Genomic DNA, 19618 nt, shown 5'->3' with positions numbered 1-19618 from the left:
CAGGCTAAAACCAAGAAAACATTGCTTAGAAGCTGTAAACAGCTATGTTAGTGTTTCTAGGGTTAAAATGTGTTGTAATCCAATGCAACTAACTAATTATAAGAGTTTGAGATAGATGTGGAGAGTTTGAAAGCCACTTGTACCCATTTTGTCCCAAAACAGGCTAACAGCAAAAAAACATTGCTTAGTAGCTGTAAACAGCTATGTTAGTGTTTCTAGGGTTAAAATGTGTCTTAATCCAATGAAACTAACTAATTATAAGAGTTTGAGATAGATGTGGAGAGTTTAAAAGCCAGTTATACCCATTTTGTCCCAAAACAGTCTAAAACCAGGAAAACATTGCTTAGAAGCTGTAAACAGCTATGTTAGTGTTTCTTGGGTTAAAATGTGTCTTAATCCAATGGAACTAACTAAATATAAGAGTTTGAGATAGATGTGGAGAGTTTAAAAGCCACTTATACCCATTTTGTCCCAAAACAGGCTAACAGCAAGAAAACATTGCTTAGTAGCTGTAAACAGCTATGTTAGTGTTTATGGGGTTAAAATGTGTCTTAATCCAATGCAACTAACTAATTATAAGACATTGAGATAGATGTGGAGAGTTTAAAAGCCACTTATACCCATTTTGTCCCAAAACAGGCTAAAAGCAAGAAAACATTGCTTTGAAGCTGTAAACAGCTATGTTAGTGTTTCTAGGGTTAAAATGTGTCTTAATCCAATTCAACTAACTAATTATAAGACATTGAGATATATGTGGAGAGTTTCAAAGCCACTTATACCCATTTTGTCCCAAAACAGGCTAACAGCAAGAAAACATTGCTTAGTAGTTATAAACAGCTATGTTAGTGTTTATGGGGTTAAAATGTGTCTTAATCCAATGCAACTAACTAAATATAAGACTTTGAGATAGATGTGGAGAGTTTAAAAGCCACTTATACCCATTTTGTCCCAGAACAGGCTAACAGCAAGAAAACATTGCTTAGAAGCTGTAAACAGCTATGTTAGTGTTTATGGGGTTAAAATGTGTCTTAATCCAATGGAACTAACTAAATACAAGAGTTTAAGATAGATGTGGAGAGTTTAAAAGCCACTTATTCCCATTTTGTCCCAATAGAGGCTAAAACCAAGAAAACATTGCTTAGAAGCAGTAAACAGCTTTGTTAGTGTTTCTAGGGTTAAAATGTGTCTTAATCCAATGCAACTAACTAATTATAAGACTTTGAGATAGATGTGGAGAGTTTAAAAGCCACTTTTACCCATTTTGTCCTAAAACAGGCTAAAAGCAAGAAAACATTGCTTTGAAGCTGTAAACAGCTATGTTAGTGTTTCTGGGGCTAAAATGTGTCTTAATCCAATGGAACTAACTAAATATAAGAGTTTGAGATAGATGTGGAGAGTTTAAAAGCCACTTATTCCCATTTTGTCCCAATAGAGGCTAAAACCAAGAAAACATTGCTTAGAAGCAGTAAACAGCTATGTTAGTGTTTATGGGGTTAAATTGTGTCTTAATCCAATGGAACTAACTAAATACAAGAGTTTGAGATAGATGTGGAGAGTTTAAAAGCCACTTATTCCCATTTTGTCCCAATGGAGGCTAAAACCAAGAAAACATTGCTTAGAAGCAGTAAACAGCTTTGTTAGTGTTTCTAGGGTTAAAATGTGTCTTAATCCAATGCAACTAACTAATTATAAGACTTTGAGATAGATGTGGAGAGTTTAAAAGCCACTTAGACCCATTTTGTTCCAAAACAGGCTAAAACCAAGAAAACATTGCTTAGAAGCTGTAAACAGCTATGTTAGTGTTTCTAGGGTTAAAATGTGTTGTAATCCAATGCAACTAACTAATTATAAGAGTTTGAGATAGATGTGGAGAGTTTAAAAGCCACTTATACCCATTTTGTCCCAAAACAGGCTAACAGCAAGAAAACATTGCTTTGAAGCTGTAAACAGCTTTGTTAGTGTTTCTAGGGTTAAAATGTGTCTTAATCCAATGCAACTAACTAATTATAAGACTTTGAGATAGATGTGGAGAGTTTGAAAGCCACTTATACCCATTTTGTCCCAAAACAGGCTAAAAGCAAGAAAACATTGCTTAGAAGCTGTAAAAAGTTATGTTAGTGTTTATGGGGTTAAAATGTGTCTTAATCCAATGGAACTAACTAAATATAAGAGTTTGAGATAGATGTGGAGAGTTTAAAAACCACTTATACCCATTTTGTTCCAAAACAGGCTAAAACCAAGAAAACATTGCTTAGAAGCTGTAAACAGCTATGTTAGTGTTTATGGGGTTAAAATGTTTCTTAATCCAATGGAACTAACTAAATACAAGAGTTTGAGATAGATGTGGAGAGTTTAAAAGCCACTTATACCCATTTTGTCCCAGAACAGGCTAACAGCAAGAAAACATTGCTTAGAAGCTGTAAACAGCTATGTTAGTGTTTATGGGGTTAAAATGTGTCTTAATCCAATGGAACTAACTAAATACAAGAGTTTAAGATAGATGTGGAGAGTTTAAAAGCCACTTATTCCCATTTTGTCCCAATAGAGGCTAAAACCAAGAAAACATTGCTTAGAAGCAGTAAACAGCTTTGTTAGTGTTTCTAGGGTTAAAATGTGTCTTAATCCAATGCAACTAACTAATTATAAGACTTTGAGATAGATGTGGAGAGTTTAAAAGCCACTTTTACCCATTTTGTCCTAAAACAGGCTAAAAGCAAGAAAACATTGCTTTGAAGCTGTAAACAGCTATGTTAGTGTTTCTGGGGCTAAAATGTGTCTTAATCCAATGGAACTAACTAAATATAAGAGTTTGAGATAGATGTGGAGAGTTTAAAAGCCACTTATTCCCATTTTGTCCCAATAGAGGCTAAAACCAAGAAAACATTGCTTAGAAGCAGTAAACAGCTATGTTAGTGTTTATTATTAGTATATATGAAGGAGAAGAGAGAGTGAGGCCGGTGAGGCCGAGCTGCACAAGGAAGAAGAGAGTGGCCGGTAAGGCTGCTAGTACAAGAAGTGTGGCCGGTAAGGCCATGAGTGGTGTGGGAGCGGCCAGTAAGGCCGTGAGCACAATAAGAGTGGCCAATAAGGCCATGTGGGCCGTGAGAGCAAGGAGAGTGGTCAGCAAGGCCATAAGTGCAATATAAGAAGAACAAAGGCCTTATAAGAAGAAGAAGCCCAAGAAGAAGGAAATATCTCACAAGGAAGGGAAGAAGGATCCAATGGCCATAAGGGAAGGAGATCTAACGGTCACAAGGCATGGAAGGGAAGGAAATCACGTGTGGCTTTGGTTGGGAAGCATAGCGAGTCAACCAAAGACAAGGAGCTGTCCCTTTCATCTCTCCTTTGAATCCCTTGTGTGCCTAACGGCTCTATGCCTTTGTTTTCTCTATATTAAGCTGTAATTCTCTCATATGTAACACATCACAATACAACAATCTAATAGAAGAGATCCGATTTCCCCTCTTTTACCTTGTGTTCTTGTTCTTAGCTTCAATGTAGATAGTTTAGGGAATCGGTTAGGGGCTGCCCTTAAGGCAGCCTATTCTCTTCTCAAATCCCACCTAAACTCTTCTTATTTATTGCTTTACTAAGTCTAGATTATGGGGAGTTCATCACAAGTTGATGTTCTCTCCTCCCCCTTGAGAATGAGTTAGTTTGTTGTGGGTAAAGGGGGATTCATTCACCAAGTGTTTGTCTACCCTCTCTTGTGAGCTTTGTCTCATAAATCCCAACATGGTATCAGAGCAGGTTCTGTTCTTGGTAATTTAAACTCATTCTCAAAGTCGTTTTCTTAGGAGTTAGCTTAGTTAAAGTTTTAGACTTTGCTTAGGTGTTAAATCGCTTAGCTTAGTTTCTTTAAAGCTTTAATTTTGCTTTTGTTGATTAAATCGATTCTCTAGCAGCTCATTGTTGAGTAAGCTTGGTCTCTTGTCTTGTTAGAATTTGTAGACCAAGTGTGTGGAAAGAAATCGATTTTACAAGCCCCATCCTTAAGCTTTACCGATTTGGTAATAGCTTTGTTTATTTTGGGATGTGTGGGAAGTGATGAACCATTGAGCAAATTGTGTTGTTCATGGTGAGGATTCACGGTTCTTGTGTGCTTGTATGAGCCACGAAATTCTTAGGATTTAGTTCTCTTAGGATTTAGTTAATTTTCCTCTAAAGGTTTAATTTTGCTTTTGTTAAATTTCCTTTAAAGGCTTAATTACTAAATCGCTTCTTCTTCTTCTCAAGGTTGAGAAAGCTTTGTTTCTGGTCATATGGTGTGTCCAGGTTCGAGTTTGAGGAAGAGAGAGACTTTATTTTAGCATGTAGAGCCCGCTTGGTCAAATAGATTCAAGTTGGTCCAAGATGCATTCTTTTAACCGTTGGACAATAGGTTGTTCCAAAGGCTTTTGTTGTTTCTTCTTTGCTTGGGACCACGAAAAACATCTTCTATATGTTATCTTTGTGGATCTAAAGCCTTAATCTCTTGAAGAACACTTGTTTAAGTGATTCTACAAGGAGTTTTGTTGTTAAACCTTTGGAGAAACTAATTTTCCATAAGGTCCATTGTGTTTCAGCCATTAAAGCACCAAAAGAGATTGTCTTCTTGGATGTTCTTGGCTGTCAAAGCTTCGTTCAACTCAAGAAAACAGAGTTAAACTCTGTCCATAAGAACTCTTGAGCAGATTCTCTATTCTACTCTCCATTCATCTTATACTACCGCCAATACTCTCCCTTATACTCTCACTTTCTATTCTCCATATATACTCTTATTAATTCTCTAAATTCTCTATTTTATTTTCAGTAATATTCTATATTCTCTATACTCTAATCTCTAACAATCTCTTGTTTAGAAACTGTCCCATTGAGTTTTGGTTTCAGTTTCAAACTTGAAGATTGTGTGGAGCTCGCCTACTATCTCAAGAAGAAGAAGTGGCGAGGTTGAAGGCTACAAGATAGCCATGAGGAGAGCGCAGCACAATGCCTGGAGTTAGAACCAAGGGCCACCAAGTCTTTGTTAAGCTGGTGGAAGGTGATGAATCAGTCCAAGAGCATGTGTGTTAGTGCCAAGTTGTTGATCGGATGTGCACAATGGTCTTTAGGAAAGGTGATGCACAAGGTTTCAACTGTTGATTGGATGTGCACAAGAACGGTGATGCACAAGGCTTCAACTGAGGTGATGAGGTTTCAGCCCATCATCAAGTAAAGGTTACGGGGGAGATCAAGTGACTTCAGACCGTACCTCACAGATTCTGCTCGGCCACAAGCAAAAGTCTTTACTTAAAGCTCAGCCGAAGCGTCTCAAAGATCGACTCGGACGAAACCCTTCCACTGCGATTCGGCTTCCGCGTTCTTCATTAAAGTTCGAGACCACAGAGTCATCTTGCCAGTGGAAGTGGAATCATACCAATCCGAGCAGCCGTTCGAAAGTTATGTCCGATTCAGTGGGCATGTGTCAGTCTGACAAATAAAACTGACCGGGTTTAAAACCATGGTTAGAGGAGCGGTCTCAAGGAGGAATTCCAAACCGCAACTGTGATCAACTCTCTAAAGGCTGTGCTCTAAACCCTTCTCTATTTTAATTCATAAATTCATTACCTTAGCTTCATTACTAGTCTTTAGTCTTTAATATGATTCTTCTTAAATTGTCACACTTTTAGAATTTTTCTTTGATATTCCTCATAGCAAACACTTATTCTTTTCTTCTTTATCACTTGTTTAAGGGTAAAGGAGACTATGAGAGCCTCAAAGTAATTCTAAAGGAACAAGGATGGAGATCATAAGGAATGTGCTAAAGGCAAGGAGGGCTAAGGAAGTGTAGCGGTTCAAAGGCTTAAAGAGAAGAGAGCTGGTTCTTGACAAACCAAGATCATTGCGACATCAAGGAACGTGGAGACTACACTCTTTTTACTTAACAAAGTTTTCTCCCAAGTGGTTTTCTTTGTTAAGGTTTTTAATGAGGTAGTCCTCACGTGTCCACGCTTGATCTTTGGTCCCCATGGTGCCCTGCAGATCAAACGTGCGGGGGAGTATTAGTATATATGAAGGAGAAGAGAGAGTGAGGCCGGTGAGGCCGAGCTGCACAAGGAAGAAGAGAGTGGCCGGTAAGGCTGCTAGTACAAGAAGTGTGGCCGGTAAGGCCATGAGTGGTGTGGGAGCGGCCAGTAAGGCCGTGAGCACAATAAGAGTGGCCAATAAGGCCATGTGGGCCGTGAGAGCAAGGAGAGTGGTCAGCAAGGCCATAAGTGCAATATAAGAAGAACAAAGGCCTTATAAGAAGAAGAAGCCCAAGAAGAAGGAAATATCTCACAAGGAAGGGAAGAAGGATCCAATGGCCATAAGGGAAGGAGATCTAACGGTCACAAGGCATGGAAGGGAAGGAAATCACGTGTGGCTTTGGTTGGGAAGCATAGCGAGTCAACCAAAGACAAGGAGCTGTCCCTTTCATCTCTCCTTTGAATCCCTTGTGTGCCTAACGGCTCTATGCCTTTGTTTTCTCTATATTAAGCTGTAATTCTCTCATATGTAACACATCACAATACAACAATCTAATAGAAGAGATCCGATTTCCCCTCTTTTACCTTGTGTTCTTGTTCTTAGCTTCAATGTAGATAGTTTAGGGAATCGGTTAGGGGCTGCCCTTAAGGCAGCCTATTCTCTTCTCAAATCCCACCTAAACTCTTCTTATTTATTGCTTTACTAAGTCTAGATTATGGGGAGTTCATCACAAGTTGATGTTCTCTCCTCCCCCTTGAGAATGAGTTAGTTTGTTGTGGGTAAAGGGGGATTCATTCACCAAGTGTTTGTCTACCCTCTCTTGTGAGCTTTGTCTCATAAATCCCAACATTTATGGGGTTAAATTGTGTCTTAATCCAATGGAACTAACTAAATACAAGAGTTTGAGATAGATGTGGAGAGTTTAAAAGCCACTTATTCCCATTTTGTCCCAATGGAGGCTAAAACCAAGAAAACATTGCTTAGAAGCAGTAAACAGCTTTGTTAGTGTTTCTAGGGTTAAAATGTGTCTTAATCCAATGCAACTAACTAATTATAAGACTTTGAGATAGATGTGGAGAGTTTAAAAGCCACTTAGACCCATTTTGTTCCAAAACAGGCTAAAACCAAGAAAACATTGCTTAGAAGCTGTAAACAGCTATGTTAGTGTTTCTAGGGTTAAAATGTGTTGTAATCCAATGCAACTAACTAATTATAAGAGTTTGAGATAGATGTGGAGAGTTTAAAAGCCACTTATACCCATTTTGTCCCAAAACAGGCTAACAGCAAGAAAACATTGCTTTGAAGCTGTAAACAGCTTTGTTAGTGTTTCTAGGGTTAAAATGTGTCTTAATCCAATGCAACTAACTAATTATAAGACTTTGAGATAGATGTGGAGAGTTTGAAAGCCACTTATACCCATTTTGTCCCAAAACAGGCTAAAAGCAAGAAAACATTGCTTAGAAGCTGTAAAAAGTTATGTTAGTGTTTATGGGGTTAAAATGTGTCTTAATCCAATGGAACTAACTAAATATAAGAGTTTGAGATAGATGTGGAGAGTTTAAAAACCACTTATACCCATTTTGTTCCAAAACAGGCTAAAACCAAGAAAACATTGCTTATATTAGAGAGTAAGGAGGAAGAGAGAGGAGAGGCCGGTAAGGCCGAGCCTTGGAAGAAGAGAAGAAAGGCCGGAAAGGCCATGTAAAGGCCGGTAAGGCCATGTCCGTGTCCGTGAGCGACCATGTACCGTGTCCGGTACCATGTACCGTGTCCGGTACCATGTACCGTGTCCGTGAACGGACCCATGTCCGGTGAGCGGCCAGTTAGGCCGTGAACACGATGAAGAGAAGGCCCGTCCGTACAGGCCCGTCCGTACAAAGAAGAGAAGCGGCCGGTAAGGCCGTGTGCACCAAGAAGAGTGGCCGTGAGGCCATGAATGGCATGAGAACGGCCGGTTAGGCCGTGAATACAATGAGTAAGGCCATGTGGGCTGAATGAAGAATAAGAGAAGGCCATAAGTGCAATGAGAAGGGCAAAGGCCTTATAAGAAGAAGAAGCCCAAGAGGAAGTCTCACAAAGGAAAGAAGGAAGGAATGAGGCCGAGTGTGAGTGATGAGAAGAAGGAAGACTCGGCCCACCATGTGATCAAGAAGATGCCAAAGGAAGAAGGAAGGAAGTCGCTTTCAAGGAGGAAGAACCTAACGGTCACAAGAAAAGAATCACATGTGCAAGGAAGGGAAGGATGTCACTATCACCTTCACCAAATCGAGAGAATGTCCCTATCAACACTCTCTTCCTCTCTCTAACGGTCATAAGCATTGTATTCCCTATATTAAGTTGTAATTCACTTCAATATAACAATACATCACAATATTATCTAAAAGAAGAGAATCCGATTTCCCCTCTCTACTTGTGTTCTTGTTCATATTCACAATGTAGATTGTTTAGGTGATTAGCGGTTAGGGGCTGCCCTTAAGGCAGCCTATTCTCTTCTCAAATCCACCTAAACTCTTCTTATTTACTGCTTTACTTAGCCTAGATTACTGATTCTTAATCCTCCTTCTCCTAAGTACACAAACTCTAAGTGTTGTGATACTAGAAGAGGATAAGTCTCAAACTAGTGCTTCTCCTAGTTAGGATCCGCTTACTCTCTAGTATTTGGGTTCTATCTAGCTTGTTTATGGGGAGTTCATCACAAGTTGATGTTCTCTCCTCCCCCTTGAGAATGAGTTAGTTTGTTGTGGGTAAAGGGGGATTCATTCACCAAGTGTTTGTCTACCCTCTCTTGTGAGCTTTGTCTCATAAATCCCAACAGCTTAGAAGCTGTAAACAGCTATGTTAGTGTTTATGGGGTTAAAATGTTTCTTAATCCAATGGAACTAACTAAATACAAGAGTTTGAGATAGATGTGGAGAGTTTAAAAGCCACTTATTCCCATTTTGTCCCAATAGAGGCTAAAACCAAGAAAACATTGCTTAGAAGCAGTAAACAGCTATGTTAGTGTTTATGGGGTTAAATTGTGTCTTAATCCAATGCAACTAACTAATTATAAGACTTTGAGATAGATGTGGAGAGTTTAAAAGCCACTTATACCCATTTTGTTCCAAAACAGGCTAAAACCAAGAAAACATTGCGTAGAAGCTGTAAACAGCTATGTTAGTGTTTATGGGGTTAAAATGTGTCTTAATCCAATGGAACTAACTAAATACAAGAGTTTGAGATAGATGTGGAGAGTTTAAAAGCCACTTATTCCCATTTTGTCCCAATAGAGGCTAAAACCAAGAAAACATTGCTTAGAAGCAGTAAACAGCTTTGTTAGTGTTTCTAGGGTTAAAATGTGTCTTAATCCAATGCAACTAACTAATTATAAGACTTTGAGATAGATGTGGAGAGTTTAAAAGCCACTTATACCCATTTTGTTCCAAAACAGGCTAAAACCAAGAAAACATTGCTTAGAAGCTGTAAACAGCTATGTTAGTGTTTCTAGGGTTAAAATGTGTTGTAATCCAATGCAACTAACTAATTATAAGATTTTGAGATAGATGTGGAGAGTTTAAAAGCCACTTATACCCATTTTGTCCCAGAACAGGCTAATAGCAAGAAAACATTGCTTAGTAGCTGTAAACAGCTATGTTAGTGTTTCTAGGGTTAAAATGTTTCTTAATCCAATGGAACTAACTAATTATAAGAGTTTGTGATAGATGTGGAGAGTTTAAAAGCCACTTATACCCATTTTGTCCCAAAACAGGCTAACAGCAAGAAAACATTGCTTTGAAGCTGTAAACAGCTTTGTTAGTGTTTCTAGGGTTAAAATGTGTCTTAATCCAATGCAACTAACTAATTATAAGACTTTGAGATAGATGTGGAGAGTTTGAAAGCCACTTGTACCCATTTTGTCCCAAAACAGGCTAACAGCAAGAAAACATTGCTTAGAAGCTGTAAACAGCTATGTTAGTGTTTCTAGGGTTAAAATGTGTCTTAATCCAACGAAACTAACTAATTATAAGAGTTTGAGATAGATGTGGAGAGTTTAAAAGCCAGTTATACCCATTTTGTCCCAAAACAGTCTAAAACCAGGAAAACATTGCTTAGAAGCTGTAAACAGCTATGTTAGTGTTTCTTGGGTTAAAATGTGTCTTAATCCAATGGAACTAACTAAATATAAGAGTTTGAGATAGATGTGGAGAGTTTAAAAGCCACTTATACCCATTTTGTCCCAAAACAGGCTAACACCAAGAAAACATTGCTTTGAAGCTGTAAACAGCTATGTTAGTGTTTATGGGGTTAAAATGTGTCTTAATCCAATGCAACTAACTAATTATAAGACATTGAGATAGATGTGGAGAGTTTAAAAGCCACTTATACCCATTTTGTCCCAAAACAGGCTAAAAGCAAGAAAACATTGCTTTGAAGCTGTAAACAGCTATGTTAGTGTTTCTAGGGTTAAAATGTGTCTTAATCCAATTCAACTAACTAATTATAAGACATTGAGATATATGTGGAGAGTTTCAAAGCCACTTATACCCATTTTGTCCCAAAACAGGCTAACAGCAAGAAAACATTGCTTAGTAGCTATAAACAGCTATGTTAGTGTTTATGGGGTTAAAATGTGTCTTAATCCAATGTAACGAACTAATTATAAGACATTGAGATAGATGTGGAGAGTTTCAAAGCCACTTATACCCATTCTGTCTCAAAACAGAATAAAACCAAGAAGACATTGCTTAGAAGCACTAAACAGCTTTGTTAGTGTTTCTAGGGTTAAAATGTGTCTTAATCCAATGCAACTAACTAATTAGAAGACTTTGAGATAGATATGGAGAGTTTAAAAGCCAGTTATACCCATTTTGTCCCAAAACAGGCTAAAACCAAGAAAACATTGCTTAGAAGCTGTAAACAGCTATGTTAGTGTTTCTAGGGTTAAAATGTGTCTTAATCCAATGGAACTAACTAATTATAAGACTTTGAGATAGATGTGGAGAGTTTAAAAGCCACTTATACCCATTTTGTCCCAAAACAGGCTAAAACCAAGAAAACATTGCTTAGAAGCAGTAAACAGCTTTGTTAGTGTTTCTGGGGTTAAAATGTGTCTTAATCCAATGGAACTAACTAAATATAAGAGTTTGAGATAGATGTGGAGAGTTTAAAAGCCAGTTATACCCATTTTGTCCCAAAACAGAATAAAACCAAGAAAACATTGCTTAGAAGCTGTAAACAGCTATGTTAGTGTTTCTTGGGTTAAAATGTGTCTTAATCCAATGGAACTAACTAAATATAAGAGTTTGAGATAGATGTGGAGAGTTTAAAAGCCACTTATACCCATTTTGTCCCAAAACAGAATAAAACCAAGAAAACATTGCTTAGAAGCTGTAAACAGCTATGTTAGTGTTTCTAGGGTTAAAATGTGTCTTAATCCAATGCAACTAACTAATTATAAGACTTTGAGATAGATGTGGAGAGTTTAAAAGCCACTTATACCCATTTTGTCCCAAAACAGGCTAAAAGCAAGAAAACATTGCTTTGAAGCTGTAAACAGCTATGTTAGTGTTTATGGGGTTAAAATGTGTCTTAATCCAATGGAACTAACTAATTATAAGACTTTGAGATAGATGTGGAGAGTTTAAAAGCCACTTATACCCATTTTGTCCCAAAACAGGCTAAAACCAAGAAAATATTGCTTTGAAGCTGTAAACAGCTATGTTAGTGTTTCTGGGGTTAAAATGTGTCTTAATCCAATGCGACTAACTAAATATAAGAGTTTGAGATAGATGTGGGGAGTTTGAAAGCCACTTATACCCATTTTGTCCCAAAACAGGCTAAAAGCAAGAAAACATTGCTTTGAAGCTGTAAACAACTATGTTAGTGTTTCTGGGGTTAAAATGTTTCTTAATCCAATGGAACTAACTAAATATAAGAGTTTGAGATAGATGTGGAGAGTTTAAAAGCCACTTATTCCCATTTTGTCCCAATAGAGGCTAAAACCAAGAAAACATTGCTTAAAAGCAGTAAACAGCTATGTTAGTGTTTATGGGGTTAAATTGTGTCTTAATCTAATGCAACTAACTAATTATAAGACTCTGAGATAGATGTGGAGAGTTTGAAAGCCACTTATACCCATTTTGTCCCAAAACAGGCTAAAAGCAAGAAAACATTGCTTAGAAGCTGTAAACAGTTATGTTAGTGTTTATGGGGTTAAAATGTGTCTTAATCCAATGCAACTAACTAAATATAAGACTTTGAGATAGATGTGGAGAGTTTAAAAGCCACTTATACCCATTTTGTCCCAAAACAGGCTAACACCAAGAAAACATTGCTTAGAAGCTGTAAACAGCTATGTTAGTGTTTATGGGGTTAAAATGTGTCTTAATCCAATGGAAATAACTAAATACAAGAGTTTGAGATAGATGTGGATGTTGGGATTTATGAGACAAAGCTCACAAGAGAGGGTAGACAAACACTTGGTGAATGAATCCCCCTTTACCCACAACAAACTAACCCATTCTCAAGGGGGAGGAGAGAACATCAACTTGTGATGAACTCCCCATAAACTAGCTAAATAGAACCCAAATACTAGAGAGTAAGCGGATCCTACCTAGGAGAAGCACTAGTTTGAGACTATCCCCTTCTAGTATCACAACACTTAGAGTTTGTGTACTTAGGAGAAGGAGGATTAGAATCAGTAATCTAGGCTAAGTAAAGCAGTAAATAAAGAAGAGTTTAGGTGGGTTTGGGAAGAGAATTAGGCTGCCATAAGGGCAGCCCCTAACCGCTAATCACCTAAACAATCTACATTGTGAATATGAACAAGAACACAAGTAGAGAGGGGAAATCGGATTCTCTTCTATTAGATAATATTGTGTTGTGTTACATATGAGGTGAAATACAAAGCTTAATATAGGAGAATACAAGGTCATATGACCGTTAGAGAGAAGAAGAGAGTGATGAAAGTGACATTCTCGATTTGGTGTTGGTGAGAGTGACCTTTCCTTCCTTCACCAACCAAGGGCACATGTGATCTTCCCATAAGCCTCTCTCTCTTGTAGGGCCTCGCTTTCCTCCTCTCAAACTCGGCCTCTCTATCTACTGGACCGAGCGCAGGCCTAAGGGCCGAGACCGTACGGACGGGCCTTCTCTTCATTGTACGGACGGGCCTTCTCTTCATCGTACGGACGGGCCTGTACGGACGGGCCTGTACGGACGGGCCTGTACGGACGGGCCTTCTCTTCAATGTGTTCACGGCCTAACTGGCCGCTCACCGGACATGGGTCCGTTCACGGACACGGTACATGGTACCGGACACGGTACATGGTCGCTCACGGACACGGACATGGCCTTACCGGCCTTTACATGGCCTTTCCGGCCTTTCTTCTCTTCTTCCAAGGCTCGGCCTTACCGGCCTCTCCTCTCTCCTCCTTGGTACATTCTAATACTCCCCCGCACGCTTGATCGGTGGGACACCATGGGGACCAAAGATCAAGGGTGGAGTAGTGTAGTCTACCTCATTAAAAACCTCAACAAAGAAAACCTCTTGGGATAAAACTTTGTTAAAGGGAAAAAGAGTATAGCCTCCACTATCCATGATGTCCCTTGACCTTGGTTTAAAAAGAACCAGCTCTCTTCTCTTCATTATTTGAACCGCTACTTCTCCTTAGCCCACCTTGCCTTTGGCACCTTCCTTATGATCTCCATCCTTGCACCTTTAGAATTTCTTTGAGGCTCTCATAGTCTCCTTTACCCTTTAAACAAGTGATAAAGAAGAAAAGTGTAAGTGTATGCTATGAGGAATATCAAAGACAATTTCTATAAGTGTGACAATTTAAGAAAAAATCATATGGAAGTGTAAAGACTAGCAATGGAACTAAAAATAATTAGGAATTTAAAGAGAGTAGGGTTTAGAGCACAGCCTTTTGGTGTTTTTATGAATAGGAGGGAGAGAGTGTTGATCATTGTTGCGGTTTTGACCTCTCTTCTTGAGACCGCTACTGACTGATATATGCCCACTGAATCGGGCATAACTTTTGATCGGCTACTCGGAATGGTATGATTTCACTTCCACTGGCAAGATAACTCTGTGGTCTAGAACTTTGGTGAAGAACGCGGAAGCTGAATCGCAGTGGAAGGGTTTCGTCCGAGTCGATCTTTGAGACGCTTCGGCTGAGCTTTAAGTAAAGACTTTTGCTTGTGGCCGAGCAGAATCTGTGAGGTACGGTCTGAAGTCACTTGATCTCCCCCGTAACCTTTACTTGATGATGGGCTGAAACCTCATCACCTCAGTTGAAGCCTTGTGCATCACCGTTCTTGTGCACATCCAATCAACAGTTGAAACCTTGTGCATCACCTTTCCTAAAGACCATTGTGCACATCCGATCAACAACTTGGCACTAACACACATGCTCTTGGACTAATTCATCACCTTCCACCAGCTTAACAAAGACTTGGTGGCCCTTGGTTCTAACTCCAGGCATTGTGCTGCGCTCTTACATGGCTATCTTGTAGCCTTCAACCTCGCCACTTCTTCTTCTTGAGATAGTGAGCGAGCTCCACACAATCCTCAATGCTGAAACTGAAACCAAAATTCAATGGAACAGATTCTAAACAAGAGATTGTTAGAGATTAGAGTATAGAGAATATTACTGAAAAATAAAATAGAATTTAGAGAATAAGTAAGAGTATAAATAGAGAACAGAGAATCAGTAACCAAGAGTATAGAAAGTGAGAGTATAAGGGAGAGTATAGGCGGTAGTATAAGATGAATGGAGAGTAGAGTAGAGCTCAAGAGTTCCTATGGACAGAGTTAGACTCTGTTTTCTTGAGTTTGCGGAAGCTGTGACAGCCAGGAACAACCAAGAAGACAAACTCTTGGTGCTTTAATGGCTGAAATTCAATGGACCTTATGGAAAATTAGTTTCTCCAAAGGTTTAACAACAAAACTCCTTGTAGAATCACTTAAACAAGTGTTCTTCAAGAGATTAAGGCTTTAGATCCACGAAGATAACATATAGAAGATGTTTTTCGTGGTCCCAAGCAAAGAAGAAACAACAAAAGCCTTTGGAACAGCCTATTGTCCAACGGTTAAAAGAATGCATCTTGGACCAACTTGAATCTATTTGACCAAGCGGGCTCTACATGCTAAAATAAAGTCTCTCTCTTCCTCAAACTCGAACCTGGACACACCATATGACCAAAAACAAAGCTTTCTCAACCTTGAGAAGAAGAAGAAGTGATTTAGTAATTAAACTTTAAAGGAAATTTAACAAAAGCAAAATTAAACCTTTAAAGGAAAATTAACTAAATCTTAAGAGAATCCTAGGAAAAATCCTAAGGATTTCGTGGCTCTATACAAGCCTAAAAACACGTGAATCCTTACCAAGAACAAGAACAATTTGCTCCTTGGTTCATCACCACCTCAATTTAAACCCAAGCTTTTACCCAATCGGTGAAGCCTAAGGATGAGGTTTTAAAATCGATTTCTTTCACACACTTGGTCTATGAACTCTACAAAGACCCAAGACCAAGCTTACTCAACATTGAGCTGCTAGAGAATCGATTTAACAACAAAAGCAAAATTAAAGTTTTAAAGAAACTAAGCTAAGCGATTTAACACCTAGGCTAGGATTAAAACTTTAATTAAGCTAACTCCTAAGAGAACCAACTTGAGAACGAGTTTGAGTCACCAAGAACAGAGCCTGCTCTGATACCATGTTGGGATTTATGAGACAAAGCTCACAAGAGAGGGTAGACAAACACTTGGTGAATGAATCCCCCTTTACCCACAACAAACTAACCCATTCTCAAGGGGGAGGAGAGAACATCAACTTGTGATGAACTCCCCATAAACTAGCTAAATAGAACCCAAATACTAGAGAGTAAGCGGATCCTACCTAGGAGAAGCACTAGTTTGAGACTATCCCCTTCTAGTATCACAACACTTAGAGTTTGTGTACTTAGGAGAAGGAGGATTAGAATCAGTAATCTAGGCTAAGTAAAGCAGTAAATAAAGAAGAGTTTAGGTGGGTTTGAGAAGAGAATTAGGCTGCCATAAGGGCAGCCCCTAACCGCTAATCACCTAAACAATCTACATTGTGAATATGAACAAGAACACAAGTAGAGAGGGGAAATCGGATTCTCTTCTATTAGATAATATTGTGTTGTGTTACATATGAGGTGAAATACAAAGCTTAATATAGGAGAATACAAGGTCATATGACCGTTAGAGAGAAGAAGAGAGTGATGAAAGTGACATTCTCGATTTGGTGTTGGTGAGAGTGACCTTTCCTTCCTTCACCAACCAAGGGCACATGTGATCTTCCCATAAGCCTCTCTCTCTTGTAGGGCCTCGCTTTCCTCCTCTCAAACTCGGCCTCTCTATCTACTGGACCGAGCGCAGGCCTAAGGGCCGAGACCGTACGGACGGGCCTTCTCTTCATTGTACGGACGGGCCTTCTCTTCATCGTACGGACGGGCCTGTACGGACGGGCCTGTACGGACGGGCCTGTACGGACGGGCCTTCTCTTCAATGTGTTCACGGCCTAACTGGCCGCTCACCGGACATGGGTCCGTTCACGGACACGGTACATGGTACCGGACACGGTACATGGTCGCTCACGGACACGGACATGGCCTTACCGGCCTTTACATGGCCTTTCCGGCCTTTCTTCTCTTCTTCCAAGGCTCGGCCTTACCGGCCTCTCCTCTCTCCTCCTTGGTACATTCTAATAGTGGAGAGTTTAAAAGCCACTTATTCCCATTTTGTCCCAATAGAGGCTAAAACCAAGAAAACATTGCTTAGAAGCAGTAAACAGCTTTGTTAGTGTTTCTAGGGTTTAAATGTGTCTTAATCCAATGGAACTAACTAATTATAAGACTTTGAGATAGATGTGGAGAGTTTAAAAGCCACTTATACCCATTTTGTCCCAAAACAGGCTAAAAGCAAGAAAACATTGCTTTGAAGCTGTAAACAGCTATGTTAGTGTTTCTGGGGTTAAAATGTGTCTTAATCCAATGGAACTAACTAAATATAAGAGTTTGAGATAGATGTGGAGAGTTTAAAAGCCAGTTATACCCATTTTGTCCCAAAACAGAATAAAACCAAGAAAACATTGCTTAGAAGCTGTAAACAGCTATGTTAGTGTTTCTTGGGTTAAAATGTGTCTTAATCCAATGGAACTAACTAAATATAAGAGTTTGAGATAGATGTGGAGAGTTTAAAAGCCACTTATACCCATTTTGTCCCAAAACAGAATAAAACCAAGAAAACATTGCTTAGAAGCTGTAAACAGCTATGTTAGTGTTTCTTGGGTTAAAATGTGTTGTAATCAAATGCAACTAACTAATTATAAGACATTGAGATATATGTGGAGAGTTTCAAAGCCACTTATACCCATTTTGTCCCAAAACAGGCTAACAGCAAGAAAACATTGCTTAGTAGCTATAAACAGCTATGTTAGTGTTTATGGGGTTAAAATGTGTCTTAATCCAATGTAACGAACTAATTATAAGACATTGAGATAGATGTGGAGAGTTTCAAAGCCACTTATACCCATTCTGTCTCAAAACAGAATAAAACCAAGAAGAAATTGCTTAGAAGCACTAAACAGATTTGTTAGTGTTTCTAGGGTTAAAATGTGTCTTAATCCAATGCAACTAACTAATTATAAGACTTTGAGATAGATATGGAGAGTTTAAAAGCCAGTTATACCCATTTTGTCCCAAAACAGGCTAAAACCAAGAAAACATTGCTTAGAAGCTGTAAACAGCTATGTTAGTGTTTCTAGGGTTAAAATGTGTCTTAATCCAATGGAACTAACTAATTATAAGACTTTGAGATAGATGTGGAGAGTTTAAAAGCCACTTATACCCATTTTGTCCCAAAACAGGCTAAAACCAAGAAAACATTGCTTAGAAGCAGTAAACAGCTTTGTTAGTGTTTCTGGGGTTAAAATGTGTCTTAATCCAATGGAACTAACTAAATATAAAGTTTGAGATAGATGTGGAGAGTTTAAAAGCCAGTTATACCCATTTTGTCCCAAAACAGAATAAAACCAAGAAAACATTGCTTAGAAGCTGTAAACAGCTATGTTAGTGTTTCTTGGGTTAAAATGTGTCTTAATCCAATGGAACTAACTAAATATAAGAGTTTGAGATAGATGTGGAGAGTTTAAAAGCCACTTATACCCATTTTGTCCCAAAACAGAATAAAACCAAGAAAACATTGCTTAGAAGCTGTAAACAGCTATGTTAGTGTTTCTAGGGTTAAAATGTGTCTTAATCCAATGCAACTAACTAATTATAAGACTTTGAGATAGATGTGGAGAGTTTAAAAGCCACTTATACCCATTTTGTCCCAAAACAGGCTAAAAGCAAGAAAACATTGCTTTGAAGCTGTAAACAGCTATGTTAGTGTTTATGGGGTTAAAATGTGTCTTAATCCAATGGAACTAACTAACTATAAGACTTTGAGATAGATGTGGAGAGTTTAAAAGCCACTTATACCCATTTTGTCCCAAAACAGGCTAAAACCAAGAAAATATTGCTTTGAAGCTGTAAACAGCTATGTTAGTGTTTCTGGGGTTAAAATGTGTCTTAATCCAATGCAACTAACTAAATATAAGAGTTTGAGATAGATGTGGAGAGTTTGAAAGCCACTTATACCCATTTTGTCCCAAAACAGGCTAAAAGCAAGAAAACATTGCTTTGAAGCTGTAAACAGCTATGTTAGTGTTTCTGGGGTTAAAATGTGTCTTAATCCAATGGAACTAACTAAATATAAGAGTTTGAGATAGATGTGGAGAGTTTAAAAGCCACTTATTCCCATTTTGTCCCAATAGAGGCTAAAACCAAGAAAACATTGCTTAAAAGCAGTAAACAGCTATGTTAGTGTTTATGGGGTTAAATTGTGTCTTAATCTAATGCAACTAACTAATTATAAGACTTTGAGATAGATGTGGAGAGTTTGAAAGCCACTTATACCCATTTTGTCCCAAAACAGGCTAAAAGCAAGAAAACATTGCTTAGAAGCTGTAAACAGTTATGTTAGTGTTTATGGGGTTAAAATGTGTCTTAATCCAATGCAACTAACTAAATATAAGACTTTGAGATAGATGTGGAGAGTTTAAAAGCCACTTATACCCATTTTGTCCCAAAACAGGCTAACACCAAGAAAACATTGCTTAGAAGCTGTAAACAGCTATGTTAGTGTTTATGGGGTTAAAATGTGTCTTAATCCAATGGAAATAACTAAATACAAGAGTTTGAGATAGATGTGGAGAGTTTAGAAGCCACTTATTCCCATTTTGTCCCAATAGAGGCTAAAACCAAGAAAACATTGCTTAGAAGCAGTAAACAGCTTTGTTAGTGTTTCTAGGGTTTAAATGTGTCTTAATCCAATGGAACTAACTAATTATAAGACTTTGAGATAGATGTGGAGAGTTTAAAAGCCACTTATACCCATTTTGTCCCAAAACAGGCTAAAAGCAAGAAAACATTGCTTTGAAGCTGTAAACAGCTATGTTAGTGTTTCTGGGGTTAAAATGTGTCTTAATCCAATGGAACTAACTAAATATAAGAGTTTGAGATAGATGTGGAGAGTTTAAAAGCCACTTATTCCCATTTTGTCCCAATAGAGGCTAAAACC

This window comes from Camelina sativa, chromosome 20, assembly GCF_030686135.1.
Source record: "Camelina sativa cultivar CO46 ecotype springtype chromosome 20, ASM3068613v1".
NCBI lineage: Eukaryota > Viridiplantae > Streptophyta > Magnoliopsida > Brassicales > Brassicaceae > Camelina > Camelina sativa.
This window is presented reverse-complemented; position numbering follows the sequence as displayed.